General features: G+C 39.8%; 1 protein-coding gene across 14 annotated transcripts in view; it reads left to right on the forward strand.

Moving 5' to 3' along the window:
* Zbtb20 (zinc finger and BTB domain containing 20) overlaps positions 1-23,284 on the forward strand; it is a 786,974-nt gene that overhangs the window by 482,062 nt on the left and 281,628 nt on the right. The window contains exon 1 of one of the 14 annotated variants that reach the window (XM_052740716.1): positions 14,036-14,128. The exons of 12 other annotated variants lie outside the window; for them this stretch is intronic. The gene's annotated coding sequence lies outside the window, so the exon portion shown is untranslated. Of the gene's footprint in view, positions 1-14,035; positions 14,129-14,844; positions 14,919-23,284 lie in introns of those variants that run through there. One more of the 14 variants, XM_052740718.1, reaches the window with a different exon arrangement.

The following is a 23,284-nucleotide window of genomic DNA, read 5'->3' on the forward strand; positions in this document are numbered from 1 at the left end:
TATGTTTAAAGTCACTAACCTAAAATGACCCAAAGCTACTTAGTTCTCTCCTCAACAGTTCCCTGTGACTGGTAATATTTGGAATGCCTGAAAATAGCCCCGGTCCCAACTTACGTAGTCTCTACTCCAAAAGCAAATGCTATAACAGTTTCTCCACTCAGATTTTCAAACCTCAGGTGAGAGATTTTGGAAGCTAATTAGCATGCTAAGGAGTCTGTGGCATTTAGGTGATTCACAATCACACAATCTAAGCAACAGGGAAAGAATCTTGTTGCTAGGAAGACTGGGGAGAATAGCTATTTGGTAGGCAACATTCTCTAATCTGACTGTAATGACAAAAAATAAAAGGAAAATTAATGTGAGCTATAAAAACTAAAATATAATTTATGCAGAAGGTAGGCATAAGGTGCATTACAAGATAACTAAAGCAATTAGATTGATAAATGAATGCTGATTGGATTCTGCTAGGGAAGAGCAGAGGCTGTCAAGCACGAGGAACAGCTCGGCTCTACATAGTAAGTAGCCACTGCATCCCCATGCTTTCGGCTTGAGAGCTGAGAGCTGAGGCTCATTTCTCCCCTTCCAACTCAGTCATGGTCAGTACTTACTAAATCATAATGAATGGGTGAATATGATTCCAGTGTAAAGTCCAGGCGTGATTGAACAAAACATGGAGATACTAGAAAAGAAGACCGAAAATGAAGATTCCCTGGAATACTAAGATTGAAACTTATTCTAATATGGTTGTTCCATACAGGATACTTTTAGAAAGTACAGGAACCAAGGATGCCTTAGCAAGACGCAACAAGCAGTAGCAGTTCAAGTACCAAGTTAGTAATTAGATCTTGCTAGTTGAAAGCCAACTTGTGTTTCTGGTATTGGGTTTTTGCAGTACACAAATAATGGTCAAGTGCCATCTGAAGACTGTTGCTGCCACTTGCTCCCCTTCCCCGAGTTCTGTTCTCTGCAGTCTTCCAGAATTTCCAGTGCTAAAAAGAGCTTTGCAAAAATGAGAAGTCGTTCCTTGGAGACGTATAGTGTGCAATAGTAGAAATTTACACTTACCTAGTTGCAGTTCTTGTCATGAGGATTCCAATCATGATGCTTCTGGTCCAGCAGATTGTTAATTTCCATAATGAATTGATCCTCTTATCAGGTAATGACCTTCTTCGATGCTAATGACAGTTTGACTTAATCAGTCTAATGTGGTTATGATTTTCATGGAATACACCCTTCCAGCCCTGCCCTTTCAATCTATGTGTCCTTCAAGAAAAGTGAGTTTCTCTTAGGTGATACCTGTCTGGATCTTGGTTTTATTGTTAATGCTCTTTTGTTTTTAATCCATTCAAATGTTCTATGTCTTTTTGATTGGGGCATATCATTTTTTTATTTCAAATATTAGGTGAAGAATTATTGTGCCCCTTTGCCAATTTCAGTGTATTTTGTAACTCCTTGCTTCCTGTTTTCCACTGTGGTCTGATGTTTTGTTGTTCTTTTTGTATTGGTGCCTCCCTCTCCCCTCTCCCGTTTCCCCCTCTCCCTGCCTCCTTCCTGCCTCCTCCTTTTCTGCCTTCCTTCTCTGCTTCTCTAGATGTCAGCTCTATCTCCAAACCTTTCGTTTTTTTACTTTTTAAACTTTAAATTGACAGTGTCTTTGCTAAGTTGCCCAAGCTGACCCCTGACTTGTGATCTCCCCTGCCTCAGCCTCAGAGGTGCCGATTACAGTCCTGCTTTCCTTTCTCTTTTCGTTGTATAACTATAAAGATTTTTATGTTTTTGCCGTGAAGCTTCCATTAAATAACTTAAAGTGCTTCCTTTAAGTTCTTTAAACTGGTAACAGTTGAGAGCATCCAGCATCCTTGTGCCTTTCTTCTCTGCTCTCTCCACTTCCCTATGTATACAGTATCAAGTTATTATAGTTGTTTGTGTGTTCCTATCTTCAACATCCTGGACTTGAAAGTGATTCGTGTACTTTCATTACAGTGTTAGTGATCTCCAGTAGTTGGCAACTTGTCAGTGAGTCCTCCCTTTCCTATGTGCTCAGTGCTGCAGATCAGCATCCTTCCCCTTCAGCTCTCCTTAGGGTTACTCTTTTTTTAAGTGTATCTACTTGTGATGAACTCTCTCAACCCATGTTTGTCTGGAGAAGTCTTTACCTTATTACCTCCCTGATATTTCAGGACAATTTTTCTGGCCACAGTGTTTTTAGTTAATAGTTTATTTCTACGTGCTTTATTTTTGTTTTTACTTTACTTTATTTTTTATTCATTTTACATACCAATCACAGAACCCTCTCTTCCCTCCTCCCACCCCTCCCGCCTCCCCCCCAACCCACCCCCCATTCTCTCCTACTAGAAGGTAAGCCTTCCCATGGGGAGTCAGTAGAGCCTGGTACATTCAGTAGAGGCATGTCTAAGCCCCCACCCCACCCCAGCCTCAAGGCTGTGCAAGGTGTCCCACCATAGGTAGTGGGCTCCAAAAAGCCCGCTCATGCACCAGGGATGGATCCTGATCTTACTGCCAGAGGGCTCTTAAGCAGATTAAGCTACTCAACTGTCTCGTTTATATGGAGGTCCTTCCTAGTTCAGTCTCACAGAGGCTCCGCAGGTGTTCGTCTAAAGTTCATGAGCTCCCACTAGCTTGGTTCAGTTGTCTCTGTAGGTGTCTCCATCATGATCTTGATGCCCTTTGCTCATATCCCTCTTTTCTCTCTTCGACTGGACTCCTGGAGCTCGGCCTGGTGCTTGGCTTTGGATCTCTGCATCTGCTTCTATCAGTTACTGGAGAAAGGCTCTATGATGACAATTAGGGTATTCACCGATCTGATTACTGGGGTAAGCCAGTTCAGGCACCCACTCCACTATTGCTAGTAGTCTAAGCTAGAGTCATCCTTATGGATTCCTGGGAACTTCCTCTACAGTGCTTTAAATGTATCACTCTACTCTCTTCTGGCCTGCCAAGAGGTATGAGCAAACTTCTGAACATCTGTCTTGAACACGACAGTTGTTTTTCTCTTCCTACTTTAAAAAATTCTCTTTATTCTTTTAACAATTTGATTGCATAATGCCTCGTACTCTTAAGATCTAGTTGGGTTTCTTTGGCCTTTAGGAATATTTATTTCCCTTTCTAGATTTGTTTTCCCTTTTGATTCTGTAAATCATTCCCTCCCATCTCTCTCTCCTGCCTCTACACTTCCATAATGTGTTTCTGGTTCACTTCCTGTGAGTTAAACTAGTTCATTTTTTTTCTATTTTATTTTTCTTTTTGTTTCCTTAAGTGCATAATTTTGAAGTATCTGTTTTCAAGTTCACTGATTCTTTATTTGACCAAGTCTGCTTTGAGACACAGAACTCTCGTGAATATTTCTGATCAGTTTTGCATTCTTCAGCTCCGGTAGTTCTTGCTTGTCTCTGTGTTGTTGCTGTTCTCTCCCTTGTTATGTTGGTCATGTTTCCTTTTCCTCTTTTGTTCAATTGTCTTAGCCATTGTTCTGTATTCTTTTGCAAATCACCTAGCATTTGTAAGGCAACTGCTTTGAATTTTCCCAAGTCAGTCCACAGATCTCCATTTCTTTCCGTTGGTTGATTTGTTCTCTTTGATGGTATCGTGCTTTCTAGAGTCTTCCTTTTTCTTACAAGCTTGCTATATAGTCTTGTGTGTCTGAAGGAGCAACTGCCCACCCCCCAGTCTAGAGACTAGGAGTGACTGAGAATAACTTATCTGTGATCACTACTTGATATGAGGGGACTTCACTTTGCTGGTCACTCATGGCCACCTATGATTCGAAGTGGAAATGAGCTACACAAAGTGTTCTCGGAAATTCCAGGAGGAAGACCTGCTTCACTTTCTTATCTCCGTCACGGAGAAAAAAGCCTCAGTTCTGCACATCTTCCAGCTCCTTCAGAGAACTACTTAGGAGGAATCACTTCTCCTCTCCTTTGTCCCTAGCTGCCCCACAGAACGGGGGTCCACAGGTGAGAAGGGCTCTCAATGGGGCCAGGCAGCAGCAACCCCAAAGAAGTTCCAGTCAAGCCAGGAACCCAGGCAAAGAGCTGCACTGCCTAAACTTTCTCAGTTTCCCACAGGAGAACTCACAGTCTGTGCAGTCCTGTCGGATTAGGTTAAGCTAGTTTGGAGGAGGTAATGGCCCAGCTACAGTGAAATGACTCCTATTGCCACATAATGCCACATAAGTGTAACTGCCCTTGCTTCGTGTCCTCTTAGTAGTAGCATGCTTCTACTTCTTAGCTAGATTCTGTTCAGAATATTGTGGTTCCAATAGCATTATTAGAGCTCTAGTTCTGGGACAAGATGATAGGTAACGTTCTATACTCTGCCATCACACTAATTTCATCCCTATTTGTTGTCTGTTAGATCTTAATTTTGCCTGTAAAATGCACCAGTGACTGGCCAAGTATGCAGAGTATTAAGATGTGCAGCTTCAGAAACTTAGCATTGCCAGCATGCCTGTGTAGCCATTTAATGAGATTTGTTACTTTAGATCCAACCTCCTTAGTTACATTAGAATACATCAGATTATTTGAGTTAAATAGTGCTTCACTTTTTGAGGTTTATTATATTTTATCACATGTATTGATATGTGTGTCTGTGTGAGTACATGCAGCTGTGAGTGTAGGTGCCAGCAATGTCCAGAAGAAGACATAGCATCCCATGAAGCTGTGGTTAGAGGCAAGTGTGGCCACCCATTGTGGGTGCTGGAAACTGTGCTCAGGTCGTCTGCAAGGGCAGTATACACTCTTAACTGCTGAACACTCTCTCCAGCCCCTAGTCAGTGCTTCATATTTTGACAAAGGAGCTCCTATTTCATTTTAATTGGTTGAGCAATTTATTTTCATTAGCAGAACCTTAAAACAACTCTGCTAAAGACTTACATTATTAATATTGACCCTTTTATAAGTTACTGGGCTGTTTAGATTTTTCGTCAACTTGATATAAGCTACAGTTGTTTGGGAAAAAGGAACCACAGTTGAGAAAAATGCCTCCATTAGATTGCCATGTAGGTAGTTCTGAAGGGCATTTTCTTGATTCTTAATTGATGTGGAAGGGCCCGCTCCACTATGGGTGGTGACACTCAGGACAGGGGCTCCTCGGTTGTAAAGGAAAGCGGGTTGAACAAGCCATATAGAGCAAGGCACTCAGCTGCATTCCTCCATAGCCTTTGCTTTAGTTTCTGCCTTGAATTCTCTCCATGGTAGACTATAAGATGAAATAAACCCTTTCCTCCCCAAGTTGCTCTTGCTTTTGGTATTTTATCACTGCAACAGACACTAAATTAAGACAGTTACTTATTTTATTGTCCACAAAATAAGGCAACATTATCTGTACTTTCAGTTCCAATATTTTATGCTATTTTTCAGTATTTTTAACATATTAATTAATGGACAACTTACATAACACAAACTAATGAGGTAGAAGCTGAGTGGATACAGAGATTGAACAATATGATTTTTTTCATGAAATAACTGATAATATGATACAGTCAAGATTGAGATGTATAGCCATTAATACATCCTAGCTCCTTGGTTTTGGCATCTCATTTTTTTTATATGGTTTATTCCAAAAAGGAGAGAAGGTCATTTCTTTGTCAGTATCCCTAATTTCTAGATTTAGCAAACAAACATGGTCTCTGAACTATCACTTTACTATATATACATTTCTATATCACTTTCATTTGAAGGAATTTAGAACATTCTAGAATCATTAGATCATCCATCCACAAAGCAGCTCAGTGCAATTAGAAAATTTTAAAAAAAATGTAATTATTCCCTTTCTGGTTATTGGAAAAGTGGATTCTGAATTTCTTGGAATTATATAAACCAGTGAGTGAGAGCAGGTGAAAACAGCCGCCAAGGCTGCACAACCAGCTTCCCTTTACATGTTACAGTTTCCACTTCACATGTTACTTATGACTTCTACAGAGCACAAACCAGCTTCCACATATGGCCATCTCTTATTCCCTATCTAAATAGCAGTTAGCTGTCGATTTCAGTGGTGTCAATAGGAAAACAAAAAAGGGATAGTGGACAAATGGAATGTCTGCAACCATAGACATGCTGCACTAGCTGGGATGCAGTGAGAGAATAGTTCCGACTTCGGTTTGCATTAGAAGTGGAAGTGAAGAAAAGCTGAGTACTCTTCTATCCAACCAATCCATGAACCTCGTACTATGAGCCCAGCAGGTAGAAAGGAACCAGCAATTTTGGTAGGTGAGAAAATCATTCTAATTATGACAACCTAGAAACTTGTTTTCTTGGTAGCACTAGAATTTTCTGCTTTTGAAAAGTATCAGAAGGGAGAAGAAATCTTTATAAATAACGAAAAAGGCTCTCTAGCAGTGGCCGATTGCATTTCTTTATCTAAGCCTTTCTGGGTCATAAGTGAGTTATATTCATGTCTCGTCCCATGATTTTCTTAGTAAAAATCATTTGCATCTGAAGCCTAGGAAAATGTTTGGCCTGCACAGTTGAATGTTTAAACAGGTGTGTGCTGCCCTGGTCTGGCTCAGGAAGGTAGTCCTCTCCTTAGAACCCTGCCATTAGGAAACTGTTTCTCATGCCAGCTTTCAGGGGCTCGTGAAGAAAGGCTCAGGTGATACTTAAGTCTTATTACCTGGTTACTAACCCACTTTCCTCCTTCCCCTCTGTGTTCTCATGAAGAAATTGATTTAATAGTTTCAAGATATTATTAAATACATTCTACATTAATATTATATGTCCTCTTTGAATCCAAGTGGCAATACAATAGAATTTCATTTTATAAATAACACCTTTCAAGCTAACACCACAGGGCACAGTACAAAAGAATCAAAATAGAACACAAATGCTGTAATCAAATGCAGACCCCAGGAAGGCTGATTAAAAAGGCATGTTGCTAGTAAGAGCAGCCGACAGGGTAAGTGTAGTGGGTCATAGCAGAAAAGCCAGCTGAACAGAAGGGCAAACTAAAATAAAAATGGACTTGCCAGCCCGTTTCCCAGGCATCTCTGATGCTCTGTTTGCATCATCTCCTCTCAGCTCAAGGACTGAACGTGAGAGCTATGTGAATGTGGAATGGATGGAGGGCTTCAATGTAGGGTCATTCTGTTTTCCCTCAGTATTTACATGTAACACAGATAAAAGAAAATCTTCAACATACCCACCTGCATCTGATAGACATGCCTGCAGTATGATTGTGAGAGAGGATTTGGGAGGATCCAGAAAGCCTTGCCTTACTAGACATTACTGTTGGTTTTCAGAAAGCATGACTTGAAACAAGATCTGTTCCCTTGCAGTGACATGAGTACAACTTGGGTTCAGGCCTAGGTGAAGATGGCTTTGGGGGTGAGGTATATGCTTTTTGCTCTGAGCCTCCCCAAGTACACTTCCTTTAGCACTCTACTGATCCAGTTAGAGTCTGTGCTCAGATCTCTGCAACAAGCAAACAATCCTCTCCTGTAAGAGGTTTCTGTTTCTAAACTCAACTTCTACTTACAAAATAAAAATTTCCTAAATTAAGAAATCAAGCAAAAGAAGGGGAGTTGTGTTTGAGTATACATCCCTACCTACATGTAAAGCTACTTCTAACAGTAATCATTACATGTCTTTAGTAATGAACCCAACTGGCTACTCACTAGTGCTTTTTTGTTTAATATTGAAAGTATAACAATGTAAGAGAGTAGTTATAGGAAAAACCTAGAACATACTGACTAGTAGTTAGGAGAGAGAAAGAAAAACATGAGAATCAAGGCTACTTTTTGCCTTTCTCAAACTGGATTATTTGTAATGATTCCTAATAATCCATATCATTGAGATTCTGATGTGTGTGGGGTGGGGGTCACTGACCTGGAGTCACAGAGTTAGATCAATATTTTAATATTTCTGTATGCCCTTTTCCTTGAGTAAATTATAAACATTTAAATACATATGGGCAGTGCTTGAAGAGAAGGGTAATTGTACAAATATCAGTACTGTGATTTTTTTTTGAAACTTAGTGCTGGTTTTCATTTAGTGACCTCTTATTATCCTTCACTCTGACAGTACTTATCCAGCAATGCAGAGGGAGTCAGTTTATTAATGAACATAAATAAAAGTGCAGTACATTGAGAGCACTAGATTGTAATCTCCAAAGTGAATTATTTCATGAAATGTGTGAGCAAATAATAATACCTTGTCTGTTACCAACTGCTTTTCTGTTGCTGTGATAAAATGCCATGACCAAAGGCACTTAAGACAGAAGGAGTTTATTTGTGCTTAGAGATCCCATCTTAACCCCAGTAAGGAAACTCTTAACTGGAAGTTGGGCAAGGCTCTAAACTCTCAATCCCCAACCCCCAGTGATGTACTTCCTCCAGCAAGTCTGAACCTCCTCAAGGTTCTGAAGCCTTGCCAAACAGCCACCAGCAGGGGACCGAATGTTCAAATACATGAGCCTGTGGGAGACATTTCTTATTTCAACCATACTAGTACATTACCTTTCAAGTCTAAGTTTATCCTTCCTTACCTTCTCTACACCAATGCATACACGACTCTTTTAAGTACTTTCCTGTATCATTTCTCAGGCTTATGGCTACGATCAAGTTAAGTATTTTCCTTTGCCCACTGCTCTGAAGGTACTTTGTCAGCTCAGAGTCCAGTAGATAGACTGCAGAAGAAAGAGGATTGCCCTCCTGGTTCCATCTACCTCCTGCATTGTGCACAACTTTACCAGAACTCGCCTTCTTTCCTTTGCATAGATCTCTAACATTCTTCTGTGTGGCACACACTGATACCCCGTGCTCTAGCTGAGTACAGATAGCAACCCCACTACCTGTTCTCCACCCACTGCTATCATGCACCACCCAGCCACACAGCCATCCAAGAGTACAGGTACCCAGCAATTCCTGTTGAGAAAGCTCCCCGGCACTTCTCTGACATTCAGTGGGCAATGTCTATGCCTTGTTGAACAAGGTTTAGATCTAAAATCAAAAAGAAATTTGTGTGTGTGTGTGTGTGTGTGTGTGTGTGTGTGTGTGTGTGTGTGGACAAGGTCTGGATCCTTGTCTAAAGATAAAAACAGCTTTTCCTTGAGCATGCAATCTCAATTGTACAAGTAGCAGCTATTCCTTATATTTGTTGTTCTTTTTTTTTAGAGTTATTGTTATTTCTTACAATGTTCTCTCCCATTATTTCAGCCACTTTTTATGTTAATAGTTCTTTACTGTAGTGTGGCTTTTCTCTTCTGATAGACCCTGCTTCATACACACTGAAATAACATTAAAATAATTAATGCTAGGAGGTTGGAGGAAGTCAATATGCCCATACAAATCCAATTAAGATCAGGGCTCGATATTGAATGAAGAAAATGTTCTGGGAATTTTGTGTTACATAGAAAGGCAACAAAAAAGTGATGCTGCATACTATCTGTACGTAAGACTTTACTGAGCTACACTTTAAAGGACTTTACTTCAGTTCACTAGGAATTTATTATTGTAAGCTATAGATAAAGCAAGTGACAAAAAATCCAGATTCAGATATAATTTGTTGACCTTAGAAAAGGTGTCAAAACCCAGTAATTACATGATGTGAATTTGTAAATTATTAATAGTGATACCCATCATTTTGAGAATTCAGTAATCTTCAACACTTTAATTTATTGGCTCCTCATAGTAATACAGCTACCTATTCGAACTCTCTTACAAATGGAAAAAAGCACTGGCTCCCAGGTGATGCATCTAGCAAATTTCAGACAAAAGAAAATTGAACCTAGATCTTCCTGTGAGCCCCAACTCTTAACAACCACTCTGCTTTCAAAAATTAAGCCAATCACAGGTTACCTTGGAAAACAAATAGGGCATCTGCTGTCAATCAGAGCTTGAGGGTGGAGATGCCTTAAGAACATGTAACGTGTTTAGCACATCTTGAGATAGTTCCTACACAGATAACGCATTACTTTTACTTAACCAAACATGGACAAGCTAAGTGAGTACTGGTGATGAAATTCCCAGAACCTAAGTGTTAACAGAGTATCTAAAACTCAGCAGCCTTTATTCAGGGCTGAGCTGAAGGCAGATGAAATATTAACAGCAGTTCTAGCAGCAGAAAATGAAATATGAGATCCTGTATCAGAAATTATTAGTAACCTGTTAAAAGAAATGCTGAAAAATGGCAGTTACCAAATTAAAGCTGGGAAACAGAGCCCAAATGGGAAATTTCAAAAAGTTTGGAGGAAAATAAATGACAGATTGTCCTCTTGGCTCTTATTACTATGCCATCCTAAATCCTACTTGGCAATGGATGGTGGAGGTGAAATAAGAACTGCATCACTGCCAGCACTGGTCCTCAGATTTGTAGTCCTAAGTGTCTGCGATGGTGTCTGGGACTGATTGGAAAAGTAGTTGGAAGTTGATAGCATTTGAGCTTTATCTAAATTGAAGAGCCTGGAGACTCTTATTATGAAAGGCTTCCTCTCATTTGTGAATTGGCCCCTTTGCTCCACTTTTGGATGGCTGGCTTCCTCCATGCAGAGCTCCACTAAATGTTCTACATGGGAAAGCTATTCTCCTTAAATGCCTTCAAATTTAAAGCATCTATCAGAATATGTTCATATTTATGACTCAAAAATATCTAACATCAAAAAGAAAGAGGAGATACAAATAGAAAATATTCAGTGGTAAATAAAGGAGATATTTTTCCTTCAGTAACTGAGAGTAGAAAAATTATTCTATACAGAGTTGTTGAGCATTTGATGCCAGAGGGGAGAAAAAGGGAAATGAGCTATAGAACCATAGAGTCTTAGTGTTGGCAGAGGCAGCAGAGTTCATGCAGTCCTACCCTATCATTTTTCAATGAAGAGACTGAGACATAGGGAGTTAAGGGACTTGACTTGCCCAAGACACAGAGTTGTTTACTGACAATCATGCCAAAAACATTTCCCAACTCCCCATACAGAACTCTGTATTTCAGCATGCTGCTACCATTCTCTACTGAAAATTAACACTAGTGCAGCCTGAAACATAAGAGGAATTCAGCATCTGTGGAAACCAAGAAGCAGGATGATTTCAAAGGTGGAAATTGGAATGGGAAAAGAAAAGAAAAAGAGGATGATGGTCTGTTGTGACTCCTCAGACAAGCTTTTGTAAGCCATTTGGTATCGTTTTGCTCTTTCATGCCTCTCCAACAAATAGAATGGAAAGAAACAAACTTGTTTGTAATAACTAAAGTTTGCATGTGCTCGGATCTGATTTGCTTGGGGGATTCTGCATACATGCTATCTCTAGATGTAGATGGATTCATAGGGAGCACGATTACTGATCGCTGTTATTTTCTTAAGCTGGCTGACTTTCTCTAACTGTGAAATGCTACCCTGAATCCTTCCTTTAGTTTCTGGGGAAGGATGGTTCCTGTCCATGGGACACTTCTGAAAATGAGAAATAACCATAAGATGTAAAAATTATCTTCTCTTAATCCTTGTATTTCTTATAACCTAATGCAGGATTGAACCATTGTAGAACTTGTACTCGGCTTTGTGACTTAGATGAAATAATTTTCTGTTTTGTAAACAGAGTAATTTATAGTAAACCAGTACAGAAGAAACAATGAAAATGTCTCTGTAAGCTCCCCTGTGAAACAACAGTACAAGCCTTTTAGAGCAGTCTGATCTTTTTCAGAATAGAGCACCCAGAGAGGAGAGAATCGGCAGCATGATGAGAACTACAGAGGGGATGCTTTGCATGAAAAACGATTATGTCCAAGAGGGCTCAGGAGAGGCTAGGAGTGGAGTTGGAAAGGAGGGGCCACTGAAACAAGAGAAGATATGCTTGACCAGATCTAGTAAAATATTCCCTGCCACAAGCACTGTTCCATGAAGAGATTGAGCCAAGAGGCCTGAATAAACTAACCTGAAGTTCTCTGTTGCCATTATTGTGGGAGGAATCATGGAGAGAACATCCGGACTTGTGTTACACAGTAATCACTGCTGGGTGTCAGCATTCATCAGCCAGATGGTCAGACCCACAATTAATCAATTAGGTTGGGACGATCAACTGGACTAAGTTTTCCCCTTTGGTAAAAAACACTCATCATGTGGTCAAGGCCAATAGTACTTTATACTGTTGCTTTTGGAGTAGCTTCTAAAAATTCCTCTTCTTTTTTTAGGCTTCTAGTTACTGGACACTGTCAGGTTTTGACAACATAGATTCCCCAAATCAAGGTTTTCACATAATAGATCATCAGCATTCTCTGTGTTCACATGTAATGTTTAACATCCCATACAAAAACAAGCTCTTCAAAGCAGCATGCTAAGCAGTACACTCAACTAATTTGACTATAGTTTCTCTGCTGGTTCTACTCAAGCCCGTGGGACAACAGTACCAGAATTTCTTTTTGTGGGCACTCATAGGGGTGGTATAATGATCTAAGAATAGTAGTAATAATAGTAGTCTGTGATGTGTTCACCATCAGACAGACACAGCTCTGATGAAAATGGAGAAACACCAACTCAGCCTTTGTAATGCTTCAGTTAGGATGATACTGTCACTCCCCTTTCAAGAGAAGGAAACAGACTAGGAAATTCCTTGAATATGTGATAGTATGCTTGAAGTGATATGCTACGGTGGGATAAAAGGTACAGAAGCTGTCCTACATATTTTCTTAGCGCGCGCGCGCGCACGCGCACGCGCACACACACACACACACACACACACACACACACACACACTTGTACATCTGAGGGCTAAAAGCTTGGAATGTGTTCTAATTCTTCATGGCTCCCCTTCAAACTTCCATAAGGTTGTCCTCTAGTGTTTCTCTACTCCATTGACTTATTCTGTTTCCCATGCCATACAGTTCCAAACCACCAAACTTGAGATAGCCTTCCCCCTCTGATGCTTACAATTCTCAGTGTCTAGCTCAGTAGGCTTACCTAGATATGGTATCTTAGTATCAGTCTGTTTTACGTAGTTTTTTATCAGTTGGCTTGCAGGGAAGTTTGCCTCTCTATCATGGATTTATTTTTTTAACTTGAATTTTCCCACTCCTTTCATTTTGGCTTACCTCTAGCTATTTTATAATGTACAGTACAGGAGTGATGTTTCAGAATCCTGGGGGTAGGGAAGGCCACTTCCTCACAGAACCCTATATACTGTACCTGTTGTGTAGAAATACAGACACAATGCAGTAGCCCCTGTGTGTGTACCATTGAACTTGCTCTGTCTCTTTTCTCTCGGCTCTTTTCTATTGTCAGACTTGATGTAGAGAATGATTCACTTTAATGCTATTTGTGAAGGTTATATAAGGACACAGTCAGCCCAAATGTCCACCCTTAATGTATCAGTTACTCTTACTTATGATTTCATTACATTATGGAATATACTACTTCTCTACACAACTGCTGTGCTTTTTGTTTTGTCTTATTTTCTGACATCTTCTTCAATTTCTTTTTTCAGGGACTTAAAGTTCTTGTCATATAGGTCCTTCACTTGCTTGGTTAGTGTTACCCCAAGGTATTTTATGTCATTTGTGGCTATAGTAAAGGGTGATGTATCTCTGATTTCCTTCTCCGCTTCTTTGTCCATTGTATATAGGAGGGCTACTGATTTTTTTGAGTTGATCTTGTTTTGCTACTTAGCAATTGGGAAACCATGTCAGAATGCTGAAACAGTATAATATATAACCACCTGTTTTGACTTGAATTTACAGCACATGGAATAAATAGGTGCTCATGTAGTAGTAACCAGCATGCTTTAGCCTGCAGAGTCTGTTTTGGTCTTATGATGCTGCTATTCTTTCTGCAGTTCTGTATTCTTTACCCCAGAGCTGATGAGGCTCTTTCATTGTGACCTGCAGTATCCTGCATATTGCACAGTTGAGTCCTGCCATCTAGGCTGCCTTTCTGCTTCATTTTGCTCCTGACCTGCCCCCCCACCCCCCCCACCCCGCCCCACACACACACCCCAATGCTATTCCAGGCCTGGCCTCTCATGACCAGAGACTGCTGACTCATCCTGGCCTGTGCCAAGCTGTGCAGTCGCTTAGTGATGTGGACAGGAGTCGAAGGACTAGAATGAGCTCACAGAACTCATTTCACTTGTTGCTTACCGTACAGTCCAGCATGAGCTGGAAATGTAGGAACCTCAGCCTCCCGAGCAGAAAGAGTAAGTAGATTAAACACAACTGCATCTTCAAGTCCTCAACAAGCAGGGGACGGTAGTGGGTGGGGGCTTGCTTATCATGGCTCCTGGCTTGTGGCTAGGGTATTCCGGGTCATCAGGAGTTTCCCTTTGCCCTCTTTTCTCCTCTCCTCCACAGTTGCACCCTTCCCCCCTTCCCTGAACTTCCCTTCTGAAAATGTCCGGATGGTAGAGCAATGATCCGGGCAGAAATGAAATTTTGTTAATAGGCAGCCTCCGCACGAACCCCTGGAACACAGACTGCTGAAACTGCTTAGTGTAGCCTGTCTACTGGGAACTCACATGAACTTCCCAACAGAATTCAAGGACACAAGAGAAGCTTCCCCACCTTTCCTCCTTGATTCTCTTTTTCTTTCTGTTTTAAGAGAGGTAGTTTCAGGAGACATGGCTGCATTCTGGTGTGGTGCAAAGTTTTCCGTCCGGAGACAATAATGTACATTCCTCTGGCAGGACGGGACGGGATAGGTTTTTTTTTTTTTTTTTTTTTTTTTTTTTTGGTGTGTGTGTGTTTCTCTTGCTGTTGTTTATTTATAAGACATTTCCTCTCAGTTAGTGGAAGTTAGATCGTAAGAGGCTCCAGTGATTTTCCTTCCACCACCACCCCCTCCCTAATTTCTGTGCTTCAGCACTCTGGAACACTGTGAACTCAACAAACTAATCAGGGCAGGGAGCTTAACAGCCAGGCCTGGACACTCTCAAGAGACTGTGTGCAGCTTCTCAGCCGTCACTCCCTGGATCAGGAACCACAGTCCTGGTGAGTGGTGAGGTTCCAGAATTTGATGGAGCAAGGATTCTATTCTTGGTGTCTCTGAGGCAGGCAGGAAATAAAGGGTATTTTAAAATTAAAAAAAAAATGTAAAAGAGCCTGCCAAATGATCAAACAGAGTGATGGAGATTCTTAGTGTGTACAGCCGAGCGTGCTCTGGACAATGGCAGAGCCTTGAGCCTCGAGGCTCAGGAGCAGCCTGCAGGTATAAGTTTTGCTCTGCCACATAGGGCTGTCAGCCTTGCCATGCCTAGCAAACATGCTTGTGGGAGGGAGGAGGTAGGTGAGTGACTGGGACAGGGAGGAAGAGCTCAGGGTGGTAGGAGGGGGAAGTGAAAGTGGGAATAACTGTTCCTCTGAAGTTTCCCTCTGCTAACTTTTGGTGCATTTCTGTTCTGAGCAGCTGTGTCGTGTGCACAGTTCTTAGATGCCCAGCTAAGCCAGAGAGAAAACCTGTAGTAATTGTATGCTATAAAATGTTGCTCGTGTTCTGCTCTTCTTTTAGAGATCACCTCCTAAAGTCCTGGTTGCTCTTAACTGTTAGGAACCTTTCCTCATTTGACCTTAGGGAAACACCATGTGTCACACCCTAGTCTTTATTCTTTTGTATTCATGGTACATGCAGAAGAATGCAGTGAGAATCCGTATGTGGTTCCAGGGAAATTTATCATCTTGACAAAGGAAACTGATGATTGTCTTCACAATATTAAACCCAAATATAGTATTGTCCTCAATACAAGCGACCAACTGAATAGGCTCTGGGAAGTTGTCAATGGAATGGAATGGGGTGGGGGTGGAGTTGCAGCCTGTCTGATATGTCATAGCCAGTAGGGACCTTCCACAGCCAGTGATGCATGCTCTCCCTGGAAGGGAAATGTCAGGTGGAATGAGGTTTTGTCTTCTGCTGTGGGGTCCCTACTTTAGCTGCTGTTCTAGAGATATTCGATCTCACTGTGCTTTCTCATCTTTCTGAATTCAAGTCTCTGGCATGTTCCAAAAGATTGAATGGAAAAAAAGAGAAAACAAAAAACAAAAAACAAAAAAAAATATGGTGGCCATAAAATTATTTGGCTGTGTGGCATCATCTGAAGTGAATTGCTCTTTGGAGAGGGGAAGTAGTCTTTGATGTTGACAATATGGTTCTCATAGGCTAAAACTTCCCAGACCCACAGCCCAGCCTAAGGGGCACTCACTCGATGTCCTTAAATATTTGGAAAGAGATGCTACTTTATTGTTTTGGCTGTCTTTACTATTAACACATTGCTAGTAGATTCCTTCTAGGGCCCAGATGCTTTAAAAATGTTGACTTTACAGATGTGTGTCTGCTATGTTTGTGTGTGTACCTTTGTCCAACTGGTACAGTGATTCAGTATGTATACTTACCTTTAGAATTTTGTTTGCTATTTTGGGTGATTTTGATTCTTTTTTTTTTTTTTTTTTTTTTTTTTTTTGGTTTTTTTCGAGACAGGGTTTCACTGTGTAGCTTTGCGCCTTTCCTGGAACTCACTCTGTATGTAGCCCAGGCTGGCCTCGAACTCACAGAGATCCACCTGCCTCTGCCTCCCGAGTGCTGGGATTAAAGGCATGCGCCACCACTACCTGATTTTTTTTTTTTTTTTTTTTCTGGAGCTGAGGACCAAACCCAGGGCCTTGCGCTTGCTAGGCAAGCGCTCTACCACTGAGCTAAATTCCCAACCCCCTTGATTTTGATTCTTAACCACAGAATTCATCTATGTTCTTATGTCCCAAGTGCCCTGTAGACTCTGTGTACTGCTATAGCATTCGTACTAGGGTTTGTCAGTGACCTCTAGAACAAAACCGACTTCCTAGCACAACTCCTACAGTTTCCAAGGCTCATAAGGAATGCAAAAGGAAGCTGCTCCAATTAAGGCTAAAATAGGAAAGCCTGATGTAGTATAGACTACATTTTTATTTGCCCATGTTAGTAATTATTGCACTACTCATGTGGACAATGTATTGTGGGACATTTTTTTATTTTATTTTGTCATTTTCTAAAAAAACTGAACAAGAAAATAGTGTTAAAAACTTTTAAACGTGCCGGGCGGTGGTGGCGCACGCCCTTAATCCCAGCACTCGGGAGGCAGAGCCAGGCGGATTTCTGTGAGTTCGAGGCCAGCCTGGACTACCAAGTGAGTTCCAGGAAAGGCGCAAAGCTACACAGAGAAACCCTGTCTCGAAAAACCAAAAAAAAAACAAAACAAAACAAAACTTTTAAATGTGACGCAGGTGGATCTCTGAGTTCGAGGCCAGCTTAGTCTACAAAGTAAGTTCCAGGACAGCCAGGACTGTTATACAGAGAACCCTGTCTTGGAAAACCAATAAATAAATAAGTATATGAACATAGCTTAAGAAATGTATGGAGCTTTTAGTCCATGGCCACCTAGAGCGACTTAGTAGTCTGTGACTCTCTCTGCTATTACTCCCAAATGCACAGACAAGAAAGAAACTCAGTCTATATGGGCGCCATTGAAGACAGCTGGGTCTATTAACACTTAGAAACAGTTTATTCTCAAAAACTATGACTACTTACAAATTTGTAAGCAACTTTAGGGAGAGAGTATAAACACATTTACCTAACATTATGTCCCAAGAATTTATATTTTATAAATCTAATCTGCCCAAGAGATTTTTCTTATAGTTGCTAAGAGCTAGAGTTCTATATGGTCATAAAAAATTGTCTTAGTGAGTTGATGTATATAGGAAGGTAGAATTTGGTTAGTACATATTGTGTTGGAGGGAAAATGATGTCTTTGTATAAGCTGACATAGACTAGTTGTATTCATATAACCTAGCTTTTCCATTCCTATGTAATAAGCCTGTATAGCATACTATATAACTAATTCAGTTTTTTCTTGTTCATCTGTAAGTTTTAATTTCATTAAATTAATGAAGATTCATGTTTTAAAATACATTTTTCTTGCAAATTTTAGATGGGATCATTTCCTATATGTTATATTCATTTAATTAGGCAGTAACAATTATACACAAATGAAATTGCTAAATAACCAGATTGTGATTGCCCCATTAAGAAATTATTCTGTCTTTTCTCATCCTTTTGGCGAAGCTAATATCCAAATGAAGAAGTTGTTCTGTTTGTGCAGAAATGGTTTTGGGTGTTTTCTGTGATTCCCTAGGAAAGATACATGTTCTATATGTTATAAGAAGTTTTTTAGAACATATATGTGATTGAGTATGTATGTTAAATTATAAACATAAGTATATGTGAAAAACGATGTTCTTCTATTTTTAAAATATGATTTTACCTAGATCTTCTTGACTTTAAGTTCCACAAAATATTTTTAAACTGACTATAAACAGAGCTAAGTTGACATTTTATCACATTGATAATACAGACAATTTATACAGCTATTTATGAACACTATCTGCAAATGGGATGATCTGATAACTGGTAAGTTTAGTAATTATCCTTGATTAAATATGCATGACAGATTGTAAACCTAAATTCTATTCTGCAGAACTTCAAAATATTAATTGTTTCGTTTAAGAAGTAGCTTAAAATTAAATAGAAAGAAATTAAATAGCTAATAATTAAAATTGAGAATATATTTAATGAATTCTGTTTTGTAAGAATTAATACATATATAAATGACCTAGTTTATTCTCTCTTTTTCCTCAGCTATTCAATTGTATATTAAATACCTTAATGTTGCACTTACATATTAGCATCAGAATATAATTTCCCAGCATATCCAGTCAATCAGGTCACACTTTTTCTGTGACACTTTCCACCATAAGCCAAGCTAATGATGATATAACACTTTTTCAAACATTTTCAAAGGCAGCAGCCATCACTTATCTTATGCTGCCTTGAATTAGAAATCTCTGTATGGAAAGAGGGTATTATATTTTATGTTTGTGTGCTTCTTCCCCTTCTAAACAATGCCTTGATCTAAGTGGAGGAGCCGGAGGATCAGTGGATAGGTGGTGAATGAATGAATATCTGTACTCATTGGCAGTGAGTATCTCTTGCTTGCCTTAATGGCAGAGCATGTCCGGCAAACAAGTAAATAGATTTTTCTGTGTTTGCATCTTCTTATTAGATCTTCCAAGAGCTGAAACTGTCCCAGCCATCTGCTGAGGTACTGTCTCTAATCCCATAAACGATGGGTCACTTCTGATGGGATATGGAGATCTTCAATTTGCAGTAGTACCCTTCATTTTCTAGGACATGTGTAGGTAGCCAAATATCTAACTTGGTTAGCTCATGTAGTTTGAATGTACCATACTACCTGTAGTGCTCCATGTTAGCTAGAGCATCTCCAGGTTGTGAATGTTTGTTAATTAGTGGTTCTCTTTTTCCTCAAAGTCCACATCTGAAGAGCCATGCTGTGGGAAATGCAGAGGCACATGAATACTGGATGTGAATGCTGTGAACTAGACAGGAGAGTAGGGGGCAGACAGACAGGCAGCACAATAAAAAGCAGGGGCAAGAGGACAGGCAGCCAAATCATTTGCAACTGTCTTAACAAGCACTAATTAAATGCCCTGTTTGAGGTAAATAATAGCTGAAAATAGCCAAGTTCAATTGTTTCTGATCGATGAGGAGAGAAATTGGTAGATTCACTTGGTGAAGCTTCAGTTATTAAGCCACAGCCCACTGAGACATCTTCAGAGAAGGGGCATCAATTGAGTCAGCCTCTTGTGTGCCATTTGCTGTGTTCTCATTCCAGTACTCTGTATGATGCCCTGACCTAATAAGCCCAACAGTAAGTGAATATACTATGAATAAACATCATAAACAATAACTAAAAGAAAAATGTATAAAGTGGATTTTAATCTTAATCTGTTAGTGGTCAATCAGCATGACAATCCCCAAGCTGTATTTGATACTGCTTTCGGAAAATGATTTGCCAGAACTTTTCATGTATCCATGTGTGGTATATAATGGGATGTTCATTTTTGTATTTTTTTTTAATTTTTCTCTGCACTCTCTAGTAAACTGAATTCCTTGATGTAAGCAGCCAGGGGGAGAAAGAAAAGTTATTCCCATAATGGATAATTAACCCTTGAACAATGGAAAGTTAACTTTGCAGACACGCCAAAAACTGAAATGTTTTGTGGGTGCATTTGTTCTTCTTTGGGAGTTAACACGGAGAGGACATTTCCAGTAGCACAAACTTGGCACCAAATAACCTGTTCATCCTCAAGCTACAAATATCACATTCACCTTCCAGTTCCTTCTGGCAGGATTTGTAGTATGATGGCCTCTCGGGTAGTGTATACAAATCACTCTGAGGGACAAAATTGTATGAGTGCCTAATCCACTTTTGAAAAATGAAAGAAAAGGATCTATTTTATGAAAAGCAGCAAATATGGAAGGATATAAATTGTAATAAAAGATATTAGCACCTTCACCTCCTGCTAATTGCCTCCCTAGTCAAGAGGAACAAAATACTGTAATAAATGTTACAGCTACATCATGATCAGAGTACAAAAAATTGTCTCTACATTTCAATAGCAAATTAAAAAAAAGAACAAACCAGGTAGACTTAATTTAGGCTTCTAAATTAAGGGACTCATCTGCTTCATTTTTCTAAGAAAGATAATGGTTCCCATTTGAGTGACTTGCCAATGTTTTTTGAGGATCAGAGTACAAAGTCTGTTTCTCCATTATAATCACTAAACATACTTTTAACATTCATTTTTCTTCATTCACAAAATATTTTTGAATCTGTACTCCATCAGTTTTTATTATAGAAGCTGAAGATTGGTTGATAAACAAATACTCATTGAGCAGTTCAAACTGTATAGCTGACACTCTTCTGGGGCTGGGAATTGTAGAATACATAAACAAAGAGAAGTCTCTATTCTCATATTATAGACTGTCTAAGAGAGACAGATGAAAAAATTCATATGGAAAGTGCATGGCTTGTTAGTGTTAAGTGCTGTGGAGAGCAGTTGCTCGGGAAAGAGAAAGATGGGGCTTAGGTTGTCGTTTTAAATTGTATGGTGACCACATTTGAGACAAGACTTCATTGGAAGCAAACTTTGTCAACATCTGTGCAAGTACATCTTCAGTGGAACTATAGTGCAAAGGACTTGGACAAGAAAGTGTAGTTGAGCCTAGAAGTTTAAAGAGAATTGTAGTCCCTAGAGAACATGAAGAGTGGAAGAGGCTATGGAAAGGTTGGTCAACAACTGCTGTTACAGTTTGGAGCAAGAAGCTCAGATGTACAATGTACTATTAGAACAGTAAGTGGCTGTAGATAGCAGTAAGTTACTATACATTTCTGAAAGTAAGAAGAAGGAACTTTAAGTTTTCTCACCATAAAGAAATGATAATTATTTAAAAGATGAATATGTTTAGCTTGATTTAATCATTATATGTACTATGTATGTAGGTATATGATACATATATACACATATATAGTTACTGAGGCATCACATACCCCATTAGTATATATAGTTTTATGTTTTTATGCAGATTCTGAAAATAAATTTAAAAATGAATAATTTGATTTTTTATAAATAAAATTATATACAGTGTACAAAAATGAATATACCAGGTGAGCCTGAGTGATAGCAAAGAGTCTATAGCAAGATCGGATGGAAAATTGGAAAGTGGTAAGGATAGAATAATGAAGGCAGTATGAATCTGATCACTTAGCCTAGGAACATGCTAATATGAAGAAGATAGCTCTGTTATCCACTACAGAGATTAAGTAGGGTGTGGCCTTAAGTTCCTCATTACAGGAGGGACAGATAGAGAATGAGCTTGAGATAATATCATATACTGATAGCCTTACTGAAGGATGTTCAAAGAAACTTAAAGGCCCCAAGTATTGTGCAGCTCAAAGAACCCAGGAGTAAAACATCAAGGAAACCATCACAGAGAAGGTAGCAATTACATCATGGCTATGCAGGATTTTCTCAGAGGCCAAAGAGAAGGAAAGAATTTGGTGATAGGAGCAGCTGGGGCAAAGGCTCTTAAGTGGGGGGATGGATGACAGAGATGAGGAAGAGTGTCAGTGATACTTGTGTAGTGAGGAGAATGGTGCTGTGTGTGTAAGCATGAAACAATCATGGTGGCCTTGATTGCCATTCAAAGATGCTTTAAATTCTTGCAGCGTTTGGGGAGCCATTAAAGCTTTCAAGTTGAGGTTAATAATCACTGTGTTACAGAAGATCACCCTGGTAGCAGAAAGTAAAGGATAGATTGTAGGAGTGGGACAGAAGAGGCAGGAAAATGAGTTAGGGGGCACCTTAAATTGTTCAGACAGGAAACAATGAAATGCTGAACTAGGACAATAACTGTGGGAATAGGCAGAGAGGAGGAGACATGTTCCAGAGATAACTGACAGAATGGACACAATTTAATAACCTCTGGGCCTGGCATGAAAAGAAGGAGGAATTCTGGATTGCTCCCAGGTTCCTGCCTTAACAACTAAACAAAAAAAAAGCTATGAGAAATAAGTCATGTAGGATGGGGAAGATGATAAACTTGCTTTTGAATGTGTTTAATTGTTGGGGGAGCACCAGACTGATGTCCAGTAGGCAGTTGGGTTTACTCAGGAATACTGGAGCTGGATCAGCGACAGGGATACATGCATAGCTGCCTTCTGAATCATCACTATCATGGTTGAAGCTCAAATTATGAAGGGGATATTTCTCAAGGAAAGTATGATGAAGGAAAACAAACTGGATTAGACTGTTGAACTACACCATGTTTATGGAACAGAGAGAAGGAAGGGGAGCCATCAGAGATTATCACACACTATTATCTATGTGCCTGTCACTGTGCTAGCTGTACTGGGGAGTTGAGCAAGATGAACAGCTCCAGAGCCTATCCCAGAAACACACAGAGTTTGCATAAACGTAAGAGGTTAATGTTGTTATCACCACCAATCACAGGACAATAAATATCCAAGTGTAACATAACGTCATACAGAATATTTAATTAGACTATTATAAAGGCAAAAGTTTGCTGCCTGCAGTTTTGCTAGAATTCATTTCTGATTTCTCTAATGCTTGTATGTGTATGTTCCAGTGTTAGCATGGGTTCAAGCTATTGGCAAAACAAGCCAGGTGTAAATTATGGTAGAATTGAAATCGATAGTGCTTTGAAGCACTGGAGTGCCCAGTTCACATCAGGGCGTGCGTCTGTGTTCACTGAAACATGGCTATCAAGTGCACCCCGAGTCATTAGATGTGTTATCCAGTGAATAACAGCATAATGATATTTTAGCAGAGCTGCCTTATGATAAATTCTGCTTTAGTGAAACCCCATATACAGAGCAATTTCTTCTGGCCGTGTATATTGCATGGCAAAGAAAGGATATCCTGCTGCGTATCAGAAGGCTGTAATTTCATTT

This window comes from Peromyscus californicus, unplaced genomic scaffold (genome assembly GCF_007827085.1).
Source record: "Peromyscus californicus insignis strain IS unplaced genomic scaffold, ASM782708v3 Scaffold_16__1_contigs__length_79575227, whole genome shotgun sequence".
NCBI classification, from domain to species: Eukaryota; Metazoa; Chordata; class Mammalia; order Rodentia; family Cricetidae; genus Peromyscus; species Peromyscus californicus.